We start from the raw sequence: 17372 nt of genomic DNA, 5'->3' as shown, positions 1-17372 counted from the left end.
TCAAGCTCTTGATTTTGGCATTTCTTTGTGGTTTAGAATCCAGTATTCCTGTAACACTTTTGTCTTTTACGAGTTTAATAATGAAGAACTCTGTCTCGTCTTCTGTCCAAACACACCGCACCGTCTACACCAGGTGAACTGTAAATGCGCAAAAACTGTTTCCATTGCAGTTTTGCGAAATATTCCTTTTTCGAAATGCCCGAAAAACAACCTCATGCGAGTGTAAATTTTTTTTTTGCTATATATGGGAGTTTTTGCGAAAATGACGTGTTTCCATTGGGCGTATTTTTATTTCAAAAGTTGAAGGGTACCAGAAATGTGGCTATTGTAAGGCTCGTCACCTCCTATTGTCAACTCCGCTTGTTCCTGATGCGTGTCCTCAATCCGGCATCCAGCGTAAGCGTTGAGTCTGAGCCGGAGGGGGCGGGGAAACAACTCCAAAAACAATATTACATACTGCACCTTTAAGAAGTAGGCATTGTATATGTTCCGGTGTCCCTTTTCTAATGAGTGAAAAGCTCTGTATCGACTTTGGTCACGTACACACTGCAGCTGAATTCAGTTGTCATTCACCTTTTATAATCCTGTTCTGTTCGCACACAGTTCAGTCATTTATGGAAGTGACAACCGCATTTACAAACATTCTGCGTGGTGTGTGTACGGAACCAAACCCATCTAGATGTTCATGCCTTACGATGAGAGATGTGAGAGATGATGACTAACGCATTCTCATCCTTTGGCGTCATATAGGTGACGCCATATGACATTTCGTCGAAATCTTACGCACATGGCATCCTTTAGTGTCAATATAACACGCACTGTTATGGGTAGGTTTAGGTCTGGGGTAGGGTACGGTTATGACGCCTTGGGTTCCGCGTCTCATATTGACGCTAAAGGATGCCATGTGCGTAAGATTTCGACGAAATGTCCAAAGCGTCACATGTATGACGGCAAAGGATGAGAACGGGCTGTGATGATAGACGAGAGATACATCTCTGATGCATGCTAAAATGCAGATTTTGTATATGAAATCACAGGGAAAGCGGTACGAGACTGACTCGTGTTGCCAGATCTTTTTAGCAAATCGGCGAACAAGAACAAGCCGGTACAAATAATAAATGGAAATGCTTTGTGCCGAAGTCAAGGCCGAAATATCGCGACCGGTACACTTTGATAACTCCATAAACTCGATTGCTGTATGAGCCAAGCTTAAAAAAACAATCCTAAAAGCGCTTATAAGTGCACACATGGAAGGATAATCCCGCTTTTAAATGCGGTTGTCACTCCTGAAACTTTACAGTGTGTACGGTACTGACAACTGGCATCTTTATTCTAATTTGAGCTTAATAGTTTTTGCAATTTAAAACAGAAAAATCTTGATTGTGGCATGATTTACAAATCATTCAAATATAAAATAGGCTATAAAAAGGTAATCAGTAATGTGTGCTGTATAATAACAACATTTATTTGAAAAGTGAACTAAAATGATCACATTATACTATGCTTATCAGATGTTTATTCATATATATATATATATATATTAGCACAGTGCATTCACACACTCTTGGTAGAAAATCCATGATTTGAGAGGAAAGAAGTGTAAATGTTTCTATTCATTAGTAATGACATGGCCTTGATCACTAAATTCATAGAATAAACATAAATGATCACATAATATTTGACAGCACGAATAAGTCTTTTGTTCAAGAACGCCTTGTTTCGAGTGCCTTTAAAAGCACCGCAGACCCTCGAAGCTCCACCTGTGCATCTGAACATATGGAAGATCTCCACCACCTGCCACCAACCTCCTCCAGCAACGGGGCGGGGCAGACCCCAATCCAGGGCACCTGGGGTAAAAAAAACCAGGCCAAATCTACAGGCGTTTATAAACTGAAATTAATTGGTTGTTCCGCCCGTAATTAGCTCACGCCACACTTATTACTAATCTGCCATTTGGAGCGCTGCCATTTTATGCCCTGGCCGGGGTCCAGAGCGTGGTGTTATCCATAAGCTCGGGAGAAGTCCCGTTCTGGGGAGCGGAGCCAAGCGGCAGCATAGCATCAGACAGTAACCAAGCCATCAGCGCTTATTAAAGATTAAGTCTCGCTCGGTCCCCAGTGGCCTGAGCAGACCGGTCGGTAATCATATTCATCCTAAACTGCCTAATCGCCACCATATTGCTCTTATTTATCAGTAAACAGGGACGTAAGAGGGATTAATCCAGGGTTATCTCCTTCGCATTCCTAGATATCTCTATAACGTGCATTTCCGAGTGCACTTTTCAGGGAATTAACCTAAAAATGGCTGATTTATTTGAGTAAGGTGATAACAATAACACTTTACAATAAGGTTTCGTTTAGTTAATGAGCTATACATTTGTTTTTGTATTTGTTCATCTTTGTTTATAAAAAAAATACAGCTGTTCGTTGTTTGTTCATGTTGCTTCACAGTGCATTAACTAATGTTTGACAAATGCAATTTTTGATTTAAGTAATGTATTAGTAGGTTTTGAAATGAACATTAACAAAGATTATTACACGGCTCTGTGGAATGCTTGATTCTGATTGGTCGATAGCAAATGATTGCTGAAAGCCATGTAAGTGACCACCAGCCACAAGCTTTGCATTTAAAGAGCTAATCAAATATTTAGACTCAGATCAATATTTCATGTCTAATTATTTACTTTTGTGGCAAGTGTCCGTGTAATAAGCGGGATAATGCACATCCAGCCGGGTGTTATAGCAGAATAAACCCCCTCGGGGCCGGCTGATGCAATCCTGATCACCCCGTCCGGGTTTATTCTGCTATAACACCCGGCTGGATGTACATTATCTCTTACTTAATAAATGCTGTACATGTGCAGTTCATTTTTAGTTCCTATGAACTAATATAATTAACTAATGGTAACTAATGAAACCTTATTGTGAAGTGTTACCATGATAACTAATAGGAGAAAGTTTTTTAATATTGAAACAAACCTTTAAATTTGGTGTTCTATCTAAGATATTCGTTTTATCTGTACAGTTGTATTTTTTACGTAGGACCGACTTAAAAAAATTGTTGATGGCAACATTTTCTAATATTATATTTAACTTTTTATTTAATAAAGCAAAAATAATATTCATCGTAAAGACCATAAACTGTAAAAAAGCGTTGCAATATCACAAATTAGCATGCTAAATTCAAAGTCTGCTCATAAGCAGCAAAGACAGGCTGAATCTGAAATCGCATACTTTATACTATATACAGTAGTAGGCGAAAAACAGTATGTGACAAAAGTAGTATGTCTGGATGAAAGAAAGAGTTGTCAAGAACACTTCAAGAGACACAATTTCAATCCCCATGCAATGCATGCTGGGAACTACAGTTTCAACATCAAAACATTTTTTTAAGTTGTTAACATTTGCCCTACATATATTAATCCAGTTAGTAAAATGCACAATTTAGCGAACTACATTAATCAATAGCGAAGAAATCACGCTTAGAATATATGTTAAATATAAATATTCTCTTTTAAAAAACCTTAATATTTATTGTGAATGTCTTTTTTAAAATATCCATCATCATTTCTGTTATGTAGCCTGGTGTCAGTCAATGAATCAATCAATCACTCAATGAATCAATGAATGAATGAATCAATGAATCAATCAATGAATCAATCAATTAATCACTCAATGAATCAATGAATGAATGAATCAATGAATCAATCAATCAATCAATCAATCAATCAATCAATCAATCAATCTTAATGAAACCCAAAATCATTTCTGAAGTCAGTAAAGTTGGCCAGTATATGTTCTGCAAATTAACACTGGTGTCAAGCGAGAAATATTATTTACACAACATTGTTTCTCTTAATATTTTATATAGTTAACTTTTTTTGCCAAACTGAACAAGGCGAATACTATACAGGTCTGAAACATGATTTTTGATTAGGCCGATATAAAAATGAACTTTAAATAAATGACACTGTATTTTCAGTGTACAGTATGTGAAATGAACAGAGTTTGGTGTCTACTATGAAATAAAAACCAAGCCTTAAACCAGTTCTTTGGGTACATGGCACCCTTAAAGGAGACATCAGAAAACCTCTCTCTCTTTCTCTCTCTCTCTCTGTATTCCCTAAACGTTCACCAGCACTCATGCTGCAAATGCACAAATGCATCCTTCAGCTTATGCTCCCATAATTCTCAGTGGCAGCTGTGTGATTAATGTACATAGCTATTGATTTCCTAGGTCCTTTTTTCCCTCCTCTACACTATATCCTTCTTTCTTTTTCCTTCTCTCTCTCTCTCTGACGTATTTTGAGCGTTGAAAGCAGGGGTTTTAAAAGGCACGTGGAGCAAAATTGTACGCCTTAGTTTTTTATTTTTGTAAGCGATACGCGTAGAGCTCGTCACAATTACTGCTGCAAGTACACTTCATCTGGACCAAACAATGATATGACAAATTAGATTTAAAAATGAAATCTAGTTTTCCCGCTGAAGTGAGCTGGCCTTTGGTGTGATGCTTTGGAGAGGATTGTGATTTCTTCTTCAGTCGTGACCCAATTTGCTTACAACATACAGCATCCGACGGAAGGACATATCCCAGAAATGGATACATAGAAAAGTGAAGTACGTGAAACTGCGGAAATCATATTCTTAATCAGATCTGTGTTTATTTTCCAGTACAAATAGTTAAAATAACACCAAATATAATGTTTCCGAACGAACCCGAGGCTTCGTTGTTCATCCAAAACTCACTATTATTAAGCCGGAAATCACCAAGATGGGCCACAAACAATGAGAGCAATGTTTTGAAAGAGCCCCAGTGTTTACAGGAGGTCAAACTGGGATATGATGAGGAATAATTTATCGTAGTGTCTATTTACACCAAGTGCAAATAGCCGGTCTTGTTGGCAGAGGTTATTTACAGTAACTCCACCCGCCGTTGTCTGTTTGAGAAAGAAACATTGCGGAAGAAATCCCAGTGATAACGGGATCAGGGGCGTGGAGAGTAAGGCGGGTGGCGTCAGCTTTTGACACGACCAAACGAGTTCAAATCCGACATTTTTACACCATTTCTCCCATTTCCAATCGCATATCAGCTCGGACAGGTTTTTATTTCAAATAAATAAATAAATAAAGTCCCTAAGGGGTTAATAGTGTGAATAAAGTGTTTATTAGTATTTTTATTTATTAGTGTTAAAGTTAGGCTTTAGGAACAGGGACACGTAATGTCCTAATAAAGCAGTATCCATTAATGATTTTAAATAAATATAATCATTTACACTGAATATGTATACGGTTTTATAATACACTGAAGGGGCAAATAGCACCAAGTTAGTATAAATAGCATCTAACTACTATTCATACTGCTATTTTCACTTATAGTGCAAAAAAACACACTGTTTTTGTACAAGTAACACTGAACCAAAAGTGACATTTTATTTCCTTTCTGTCACTAAATACAGTTCAGGTTTACCCAGGAAGAATTAGCGTGTAGTGTCTGAATCTCAACGCCCCAAGCAAGTTTGTCTCTCAGTTTTAAGGATGGATTTAATGCATTTTTATTGGAACACAAGACAAAGATAATAATAACGAAGCGCATCATTTATACATATTTATGCATATACTTCCTGTATAGTTACTGTGTGATTTGTATATCTGAAATACATAACTTGGACACAGTCACCTCTGATAACAGATCTCTCTAAATTGTAATGTGGACTTTTTGCATTTTTCATACAAATCAATGTGAATTGAATTGAATAGTGAGAGTTCACAGAGATTTCACCTATATACTGTATATACAGTATATATATATATTTATTATTTTTTCCATGAACACTTTAATTAAATGGCCCGTCGTTTGCTGCTGCGTCTGCTAATGCACTGCAATTTTGCTGCTGGGTTCAATATTTACATTTATGCATTTTGCAGATCCAAAATGACTTACGGCGCGTTTAAAGTACGAGTTAATGCGTTCTTGTTGGAGTCAAACTCTGTGATTGAACAAACTCTGAGACATGTGAACGCTCAGTTTTAACGGCTGCCGACAGTGAAGGGGAAGCAGCCAATTAGTGTATAGCGTAAGTTTCGTTTTATTGTCTTTACTAGTATTTTAAAATGGGGGAAACAATACAAATATATTTCATAACAGTGGCTCTGTTAAAACATAAGTAAAGAAAGCTGTGAAGAGGGTTAAAGCCGTGAGAACGCGTCGCATCGCTCCAACAGCAGTGAGACGTCCACACTGCGTAGAACATTTGCTGTACACACACAGACAAGGTAGAGCACAGAGAGAGAGAGAGAAAGGCTTACATTTATCTTTCTCCTCTAGCTTCAGCCTGTAAGCCCGATGGTTTACCATCTCCAACTTAATCTGCAGGCTCGAGAAAGATGAAAGGAGTGTGGGTTTGTTCTAATGAGAATGCACTATCTGCAGGCTCCCAGCATCACACACACACACACACCGTCTCTGGCCCCAGCCACACTCACTCAAACATGGCGCTGGGTTTCAACATGTCTGACCGCCCCTCCGCTCTTTTTATATATTGTATAAGGAGCGCCAGTCGCCCAGAGGAGTCCATGCCACTGATTCATGGAGGAAGTGATCTGAAAGTGTAACGATACATGTCACGATACTGAACCCACCATACGATATTATTGTGATACTCCAAGACATATGATAAAAGGTTAACAAACAAAAAATGTACTGTTGATTAAAATGCTAAATTTGAAGTGCGTGTGTAAATGAATAGGCTTTGACTTGGTGCCGATAACCCAACGCACAGGACAATAGGATTCTGAAGCTGGCAATATCTGAAAACGGGAATTATTTTCTCACACAGTGATTTTTATTGTGGGTAAACTATCCAGGATACATATTGTCGCATTTTTTTTTTTATTGCAATATATTGTGACACGAATCACGATATATTGTTACACCCCTAACTTTTACTGTGATTTTTGCTTTAGGTACTTCACTGCAAAAACAACATGTTCTTACTTAGTATTTTCGTCTTGCTTTCCAGTACTAAACATTCTAAAGTAAATGTGATACATTTACTTCACATAGTAGCAATAATGACAGAAGACATTAAGTCTTGCTTTCTGGAAATGTATCAAAGTGGTCAGTTTACGCTTAAGAACAAATATCTCCCCGTGGGGGCAGAAAAAGAAAACCTAATTCAAGCTGAAAACAAGTTTATTTTTCTGACCCCTATTTTCAGATTTTCCTGTGAAGACCTCGTCGGCGCGACAGCCATCGGCACAGATCCTCAGCAAAGACCTCGAGATCCCGACACAGATTGGACACTGCAATGGCCAGCTTCGTCTCAATACTGGCATGATGAATCCAATCTTCAAGCAGAAGGAACTGGATGAAGATATTCTGAATGATATTCTCAATTATATCAAAGCCTTCTGATGCAGCCTGGAATCATAATCACACCATGGGCTTTCGCACCGGGCAGTTTTAGGAGCTAGCCACCAGTGTGTTTCCCTGAGAACTAATGGTTCCTTTAGGAACGTTTCTCTGGTTGCATTCGCACCGCCAGTAGGAGCTCTGAAGTGACGTGAGCCGCTCTTGTTGTGACTTTTATTTTGACGGCGCTGAGAACGCCAGCGCTCACATTCTCCGTCTTCATTAGTTTACGAACTATCTAACAGTCCTGTCCAATACGTTATTAGCTATAACTGTTATACATATAAAGTAGACAGTAATGAAAAGTTATTAGCGTATGCCGTGTGGTTGATGTCCAGTGTCACGCTGAGCAGAAATACATGATCATGTTTCTCTTGGTCCCCTCAAAGTTGTGCTGGATTTTCTCCTCAGCGTAAAGGTTAAGATGTTCATCTGTCACTGTTTTCAATGTTCGTAGAGTTAATATAAAGGCTATAATCCGTGTGTTTACACAACTTTTTAAAAAATGGCGGCTGCTGGTGTTTCGCGTGCGTTCGGCCAATCAGCGAACACTAACGTCACTGGTAGTTCCTATAGTGCTGGTTTAGACCGACTCTGAAGTAGAAGCTCAATTAGTTTCTCCAAAAGGAGTTCCTAGAACTAAATCGTTCCCAGTTCCTGCGGTGCGAATACGCCAAAATCCGGGTACTTCCGCCATTAGTTCTAGGAACTATGAAAAGGTTAATCTGGTGCGAAAGCCCCTAAAGTCCCCCTGTGGTGAAAATCCAGCTTTTAATGTTGTTTATATGTCTATGTGGTGTTTTTAATGTGCTTTAAGACACATCATGTATAAATTCGTAAGTCGACAGCGTTGCTGAGTATTTTCTGAACCAAAGACAGTCTCAAAAACACGGTTTGAAATCGCTGGTGTTTCTGACGTCACAAACTACCTTGTAACCAATCAGATCAACGTGTGATCGTCAACCAGTGGATCTCTGAGCCGCTGTGAGTGAGTGGAGGCGGGGCTCATTTGCATATTCATAGAACCACGTATACTAAATGATGCAAGGGTGTCGAGTTACATTCAAGATATTTTAAGGCGTGAATTTTGAAGGAAAAACCTTTTAAATATGTAATTTTAGTGATCAAAGATGAGTTTTAAGGGATCAAATGATTGACTACAGGGGGACTTTAAGACTTTGGACTTTCTGCCAATAGTTCTAGGAACCAAAGGTTCCTCCGGTGCGAAAGCCTCTACTGTTGGTCCACCCGACTTTCTCCTAAGGTTTTTTTTTAAATCTTCATTTCTATCACCTGATGGAGTTTGCGTTCCCTGCCACTGTTGACTCTGCCTTGCTTATTTGGGGACACTTAATATTCACCAATATTATTGACTTGACTGCACTGACACTATTGGAAGAGCTGGACGAGGACATCACTGTTTTCTCCAGGGCGGCCTTATAGATGAATTGAACTCATTTCATATTTGATGATCTTTAGTTATTAAAATGAACACTCAACACTGGACTGACTTCAGCTGAACAATGGGTTGAAAACAATCTGTATTGTATAAAGCACTATATACATTAAGGTGACTTGACTCGATAAGCATAAACTCACTTCATTTGTATGCCTTTTTCAGAAAACCAAGACTTAGGATCTTGCATAATTTTGCAAGTTAATGTATTTTGATTTAAGAATGTTACGATATTCGTACTGGAAAACAAGATGAAAATATTAAGCAAGAAAAATGTTTAGTGTTTCATATCACCATGTTTATGGGTTGGAGGTTATAATAACCTGTTGTCAATATCATATTTGGTTTAAATATAAGGGTGTGGTGGACATTTCATGTATTAGTAGTGCTTGCTGAAGTAAGTATCACTATTACTATTTGTCATTCTTAGACCTAAAGGGCGATGGACATGAATAATACCTCAAATGGTAATATATAATGCAATAATGTAGTAATAAACATTTTCAACTGTAGACAGTAAAATGGATGAAAAAACGTCCATAGACACTGACTTAAGCCATAATAAGAAATGTCTGCCAGTATAAGAACCTCCCTAGCAACAGTTTCTGACACACTCCACGTGTTTGATTCGGTCGGCAAACGGACAAATGGAAGAAGTTTACAAACAAGCTTTAAAGGAGGATCATTAAAACAGATCATTTCAGACAGAGATGTATATATATATACATACATGTCATGAATGCTTTAAAAAAATGCCTAAACCATTTTTAAATAAACATTAGAATAGTAATTTCCCACAAATTTAAGCAATTGTGTTCAATGACTGGTTCATCTTGAACGTGTTCCCACTGACTAAAGCACTGACACATTAAAGTACCAAGGCTGAAATGATTCATTCGTTTTCCAGTTAGCGCCAATCCACGACGGCACCTTAAAAGATGAACTCATCAATGCATTAGCGAATGCAAACTCTCAATATTTACAGCGAATTCCTATTAGAAACAAACCATTAAATGAGTAAAGCGCATGTGGCTGCGATTTCCCCTCGAACTGTGCCGGAAGGGAAAGTGAATTGAGCTTAATGGTTTGACAAATGTCAGTGAATGTCAGCCATGAGAGAGGGACACTTCTGCGGCCATGAAGCAAACCGTAATGAGAAAAGCCGAAGGCAAAAGCGCTGTAAAAAATGACAGAGGGTCCAAAGTTTAGCACGAATGCAACACGATGCGTATAGTGTATTATTAAAGGGGCTGTCCGTTTCTGAGCGATCTTTCATGTACACGATGACACATATGACAAGTGGTGAGAGGGGAGGGGCTACAAACTGAGGGCTCGGTGTCATCAGAAAAGGAAAGCAAGTTTTTACATTTTAATGATTTTTTTTTTTTTTTTTTTGAGTAACGTACACTACCAATCAAAAGTTTTGGATCGGTAAGATTTTTAATGTTTTTAAAAGAAGTCTCTTCTGCTGCATTTATTTGATTAAAAATACCAACAAAAAAACAGTAATATTGTGAAATATTATCAAAATTTTAAACAGCTGTTTTCTATGTTAATATATAGTAAAGTGTAATTTATTCCTGTGATCAAAGCTGAATTTTCAGCGTCATTACTCCAGTCTTCAGGGTCACATGATCCTTCAGAAATCACTCTAATATGATGATTTGATGCTCAAGAAACATTTATGATTATTATCAATGATGAAAACAGTTTTATTTCAGATTCCTTGATGTTCAAGAGAACAGCATTTATCTGAAATAGGAAGCTTTTGTACCATTAAACAGGGGCGTAATTTGTGGGGGGGATGGGGGGGGATATAACCCACCAATATTTAAATCTATGCATTACAACCCCCCCATTATTTATACCATGATCACAATATCAGGAGGCATACCCAAACTTCAACCCCCCCAATGTTCAAACCAAATCTACGCCCTTGCCATTAAACACTACCGTTCAAAACTTTGGGGTCAGTAACAATTTTTATTTTATTTTTTAGGGGAAAGAAATATAAGAAATCAATACTTTTATTCACCAAGGACGAATTCAATTGATCAAAAGTGACAGTAAAGAGATTTATAATGTCACAAAACTTCTATTTCAAATAAATGCTGTTCTTCTGAACTTTCTATTCATCAAAGAATCCTGAAAAAAAATTACACTGTTTTCAACATTGATAATAATAATGAATGTTTCTTGAGCATCAAATCATCATATTAGAGTGATTTCTGAAGGATCATGTGACTGAAGACTGGAGTAATGATGATGAAAATGCAGCTTTGATCACAGGAATAAATTACATTTTTTAAATAAATAAAAATAGAAAACAATTATTTTAAATTATCATAATATTTAACAATATTACAGTTTTTTATTTTCATTTTTATATTTTTAATCAAATAAATGCAGCCTTGGTGAGCAAAAGAGACTTCTTTCAAAAACATTAAAAATCTTACAGATCCAAAACTTTTGACTGGTAGTGTTAAGGCCTGTTCACACCGGGATGAATTTCGCGCGCGATATTCGCCGACGTTTAACGCCTCGTGACTAAACAAAGGGCGCCAATGTGAGTGTGCACACCGACACGAAAAACACCAGGCGTAAAAGCATCATTTTTTTTTTAAAACGCCTCGGGTTCGTTTTTTTGGTTTGACGCACTGCGTCAAAAACTATCCGACCAATGATATTGGCGCTTTTGCTCACGTGTCTGGAGCTTCTGAAGTTAGGCCGTGTGTCCACCAAAGCGTTTTTAGCCAGCTGAAAACGCTAGACGCTCTGCTGAAAACACCTTGCTGTGGGCGCTTGAGAGCGTTTTGGCAGCGCAGTGTTTTTTCAGTTGAGACGCGTCGTTGCTATGATACAGAATATCCGCAGCACAGTTTACTTGTAACTGATTTCGCAGATAATTTGTTTCATACTAAAACTTAATTTTTCATCCATTTTGTTCGGTTAGCTCTGCTGGTTGATGTCGTTGTACAGAAAGAATGTTGTGACAGTTGGTCGGTGTGGTATTAAGGCCCGTTCACACCAAGCACGATAACTATAAAAATAACGATAAAGATAACTATATATGCGTCCACACCAACGACTGATAACTGTCTTTTTATTCTAGGCACGGGCGCGCCCGCGCTGCGGTTTCAAAGTAGACCTTTAAATTAGAATGGATTCTGATTGGCTGTCAGTGTTTTATCGTTCGACAGCTGAAAAAAATCAAAAAAATCGTTCTGAAAGTGATCCCAACGATATCGTTCCTCATATCTTTATCGTTATAGTTGTGGTGTGAACTCTGTTATTCTTTTATATGGAGAACGATTTTTAAAATTATATCTTTATCGTTATCTTTATAGTTATCGTGCTTGGTGTGAACGGGCCTTAAGCCCCGCCCCTCCTCCACTGTGATTGGACAGCTGGGTAAAAAGTGACAGTGATGAGCTTTATCAGTTTTATCCAAAGTTGAAAAATTTTCAACTCTCGACGACCAGTAAAAAACGCCGGGCGCTCGGCGCTTCAGCGTGAAAAAAACGCTCAGCGCCTCGTTACGTTTAAAAAACGCGGCGCTCCCATTGAAAACAATTGAAAAAATACGACAGGCGCGTGGAAAAACGCTTTGGTGGACACACGGCCTTACAGTAAAACACAACTTGGGGGCGCTCAAACACAAAACGGTCTTGCCGAGCACACATACGTAACGGCGAAGAAGATATACGCCAAGTAGCGTCTACACTGCCGGGAAGAAATAAGACGAGGAAGAGGCAAGGCCAGATGAATGTAGAGCTGCTGGTCTCGTTGGTGTCGGAACATAAAGAACTATTTGACAAACGCGACAGCGACTACAACATAGGACTATTTCTGTTTTACATTAAGCGCCATCTAATGTCAGGGAATGAATTTGCATGTTCACTCGGCTCATCGTCAGCGAAAATCGCTTGGGTGTGAACACAAAAAACGTGTTGAAAAACACTGACGAATAGCGCGCGCCGATATTCGTCCTGGTGTGTACGGGCCATAAGTGTATTATGACAAATAAAAAGGCTTTATTTCATGTTGACTTTAACTATATGCTTCTTTTTTTTTGCATCCCTTCAGTCACTAAAACCAGATCAAATGGGTGAGCCAACGGATAAAAGGCCCTCATACAGACAAGATGACAAAAGGAAAACGGCCACCATCAATATTCAGTAGTCAAACCCCTGAAATACACACACACAAAAAACAGCCTGCAAGGTGCATCAGGACCTGTTCTGTGCTCTGGACACTCAAAGAGGAAGATACACTCACAAACACACACACACACACACACGGGCCCTTTCACCTGCACAGCCTTTCATCTCTTTATTAGAGCTGTCAATTGTTTATCAAAAGCCGGGAGGGGACGGATCCACGGCCATGAATTTGAAAGCGCGCACAGAAAGGTCTGTTTTAAAATGCATGACAGGTTAATGGTAAGTTAGAGAATCATTAGGCCCCGTTCATTCACATTTAAAACAGGCCCTCGCTTCAAATGACTAGGGAACAGTCTTTATTTTGAGAGGTAATTCATATTGTAATTATATTTTCAATCACAGTTCATTAATTAAGACAAGTCCCACTCTGTAATCATGCATTTCATCTTCTCTGTGATTTTGCGGGGACAATCTCTAGCGTTAGCCGGAATTATAGGGCCGGAAAAGCTCGCGCGTCCACTCCCGAACACTGATTTATGCTAAGCAGACAAGAGAAGAGAGACTGAGCGCTTCATGCTAACAGCACGATCGCCCTGCTCAGACGCACAGTATCGTACGCAGATTTAACATTTTTAAAATGATTACTAAGGGATTTCGGAATACCGAATTAGCAAAATATGATTCATTTTGGTTTGTACAAGTTAACTCAAATGCCTCATTAAAATCACATTTTGAAACTACTTTAATCTAAAAAAAATACAAGTGTCAGTGCTTAATCAAAACCAATACAAATACATGCGCTGTGTCCGAAATTGAACACTTCCCTAATATTTAGTATGCAAAAAATAGTACGCCAATAGAGTAGTATGTCCGAATACATAGTATTGGAAAAATCCCATGAGGCCAAGGGAGACGATTTGTGAATCCCCATTTCGCAGTAACATGGCGAATGTAGTACGTCCGGATTACACTCATACAACACACAATCATACAGAACATACTTTTTAACGGTCGTGAAGTAAGTTTCAAACCTACACAGTGTGCAAATGTGTGTAGAAAAGTAGACACTGATAGACATTGTTTGAGTTCAAGGTTGAAACTGTCTATTATGTTTTTAAGGTTTGTTATAGCAATTTTTAAGTCCAAAATGGGTGTCCACATCCCATTACATCTGGTGAAGTAACATTAACAAAGCTGCTAGGATAAGAAATCAAAATGTCATTTGGACCCATTCTTTCATAACCCATTTTTCTGCCCCAATATGATGTATGTCTGTGTAAAGAGGGATGTGCAATGAATAAGAAATGTAGGTTTGACTTGGCTGTATCCATCAGGAACTGACTGGATCATTTCACACAGGGACAGTGGCAGATCTCGAAGAGTTTGCAGTGCATTGGGAAGGACTGAAACATGACCAGCATTCACTGGTCTTTTGGGACATGCAGGCTGAAGGTCAAGTTCACACCCAAGATCATCTAGACACATCCCACTATCTACACTTCTTATACAAATCTATCATATCTGGCATTAAATTACTATTGGCAAGATCTTAGAAAGGTTGCCATGCCTACAACTGCCAACAAATAACTTTTTAAAGTATTGAGACCGTGGTTCTTTATCATTTTAATTATTTATAATAAAAGTATTTTGGTAACCTGAACGATTCATTTGCAAATGATCCGGCCAAAGCGACTGAAGTATCGTCTGAGCTTCGAGAGTGTGTGCGACTGATGGCACTGATTTACTACAGCTGGATTTTGAGTATGGATTATTGTGTATGAAAATGATATTTAGGTCTTCAATGCCAGCTGTTTATAATGTGAATATGCTGTAAAAGGACAAGCCGTTTTTTAAGCCAATTGAAATTAATTTCTCATCAAATGTGGACAAGGTAGGCTATGCTAGGTTAAATTACGCAAATTAATGTATCTAGTATTTTATATCGCATAGTTTTATATATAATATAGTATTTTTGCATAGCGTTCCTCCTAAAATGTTAACACATTTAGCCTCATCTGACATCTTTACACTCTATTTTTATACTATATACTATTTGGTTACACTTCATTTCGATGGTCCACTTTAGACATTCTACTAACTATAAGGAACCTTTGCAAAAAGAGTTGTCAAAAAGTACAGACTTCATACCAAGTCGGTTCTGAAATTTAAAAATGTGAAGATACCAGCATTTCCCTCTAGCGCTGTTGAACGGATTCTTAACCCTCTGGGGACTAAGCTCTTTTTGGTCCGTTTTCTCTATTTTTACATTTGGCCTTATAAACCATATGTAATGGAGATGGAACACTATGTGTTTGGTATCTATGGATTCAGAAGACCCTAAGCTAACATAAGAATGCATGTAATGTGTTTATAAAGGAAGTATGAGTGAAAAATTTACAATAAACTAGAGAAGTTCAAAAACGGAAATTAGATTTTTGTCATTTATTTCTGAAAATCACACATCACATGTGTAATTGTTAAATAAAATGTGTAAAGAACAATGAAAAATGTAACAAATAGTCCCAGGCGTTTTTCTTAGGAATGCTTAGAATTTTCTAAGCAATGCTTTCTCCTCGTCACTCTCCAGTAAATGTTCCAGAGCTTGTTCCACCGTAAATTGTTTACTGCTTGCCATCATAAAAGTGCTAAAACAATAAATAATGCTATAATTGTATATATAAATATATTATAATTGTTCTGTCTCTCTCTCATATTTCTCTGATAATCCGCTCCGTAAGCCTCCGTTCGCTCTCTCTCCTTCTCTCCATTCAACGCTGTTTGCGTCATATCCCTAACTATATAGTACCACCCCTTGCAACGCTACAGAGTCCTCTGATTTGTTAGAAACGTCATGGTAACCTTCCTCTGATTGGTAAGAAAAATATTTCTCCATCGGCAATTTTTCCATTGGTTGTTGTTCGCGGAATCTGCCAAACAACATCGATTCCATTGGCCTTTTACATAGTGGTATTGCGCAACAAGGAAGAGTGTATATTTACAAGCCGGGTAAGTTATCACTGTTTTCAGCGGAATCTGAGGAAGACGGTAAAAAAGACCGCACCTCTCTATCATTAATAGTTATTTACACATTTGTATAAGTATGCCATTTTTGGCGGTAGCGCCCAATCCGTCCCCAGAGGGTTAAACATCTCTGATTGGCCATTGTGTTCACGCGATCAACATGCGTGTCTCTGATTGGCCGTTTTGCTCATGCGCTCAACATGCATGTCTCTGATTGGCCGTTTTGCTCATGCGCTCAACATGCATGTCTCTGATTGGCCGTTTTGTTCATGCGCTCAACATATATTTGTCAAAGATGTCATTGTTGATCATTGTAGCCAATCAGAGACGTATATGTTGAGCGAAACAGAGGTGTTTAAGAATCTCTAAATGCCGGAGTGAAATGTTATTATCGTTACATTTTTCAAATTTGGTACTCTGTACCGAAGTCGGTACTTTTGACAACTCTAGTTGCAACTATGCCAACTAACTCTTATTAGAGTTATTAGTTGACTAATATTAGTTGAGTATTAGTAGACTGGAAGGGTTAGTACTAGTAGAATAAGTTGCAAAGTTATTTATAGTCAGTAGAATGTCTTTTGGGGATCATCAGAATTAAAGTGTTACCAAAAAAGCCACATCAAGCCAAAGCCATTAAATGTAAATCCTGTAGAGTCTCCCAGAGATTACAGCCGGATTGATTACGGGCTGTACATTTGTTCCCGTTCTATGAAATACATGCTCCAAATTTGCTTTGACTAACCTAAAAGCATGCTACTGTGTTTCTTAAGGCTGACCACATCAACAACAATAAATATTCACAAAACCTGCTTGATGAAAAATAAAAAAGGAAAGAAGCCCAGACACATCCCAGCCTAGAAAATCTCATTGTATATGTCACAAAGCCCATTTCTCTGCAAGAGTAAACAATTGTTCAGCCTCACATGCCAGAGAGCTTTCAGCCTCGCGTCAGAGGGCCTTCGTCATTAAATATTTAGCGAGGGATGAGCGTCGGATAGGTTTAATGCTTCTGACATCTTGCACACGGTTCGATATCGGCATGTGCTGCGACCACGTCAGATAAAACAGTTATTCATCCTTACAAATGAAACTCACCATGTAATTACAGAACCATTCACAAAGGTATGAGGAATATCATGCATAGTATTCCATATTCCACCGACCAGACTGTTACCATGGAGATGTCGTCAGCTAGTTATAACTGGTGATGTACATTGATTGGTGAGGGAATGGATTTTTCAAAGCTCACAAGACGTCCATGGCCAGATTCTTTGAATCTTAGGGCTCCGAATGACTCGTGAATGTACTTGGATCAACTTTTA

The 17372-nt window shown here is 38.3% G+C and overlaps 1 protein-coding gene across 2 annotated transcripts in view; it reads right to left on the bottom strand.

Annotated features, from left to right (window-relative positions):
- dscamb (Down syndrome cell adhesion molecule b) overlaps window positions 1-17372 on the bottom strand; it is a 173110-nt gene that overhangs the window by 116232 nt on the left and 39506 nt on the right. The gene's annotated exons all lie outside the window — the stretch shown is intronic.

This window comes from Rhinichthys klamathensis, unplaced genomic scaffold, assembly GCF_029890125.1.
Source record: "Rhinichthys klamathensis goyatoka isolate OS25496 unplaced genomic scaffold, OSU_Roscu_1.1 h1tg000657l_1, whole genome shotgun sequence".
NCBI classification, from domain to species: domain Eukaryota; kingdom Metazoa; phylum Chordata; class Actinopteri; order Cypriniformes; family Leuciscidae; genus Rhinichthys; species Rhinichthys klamathensis.
This window is presented reverse-complemented; position numbering and strand designations above follow the sequence as displayed.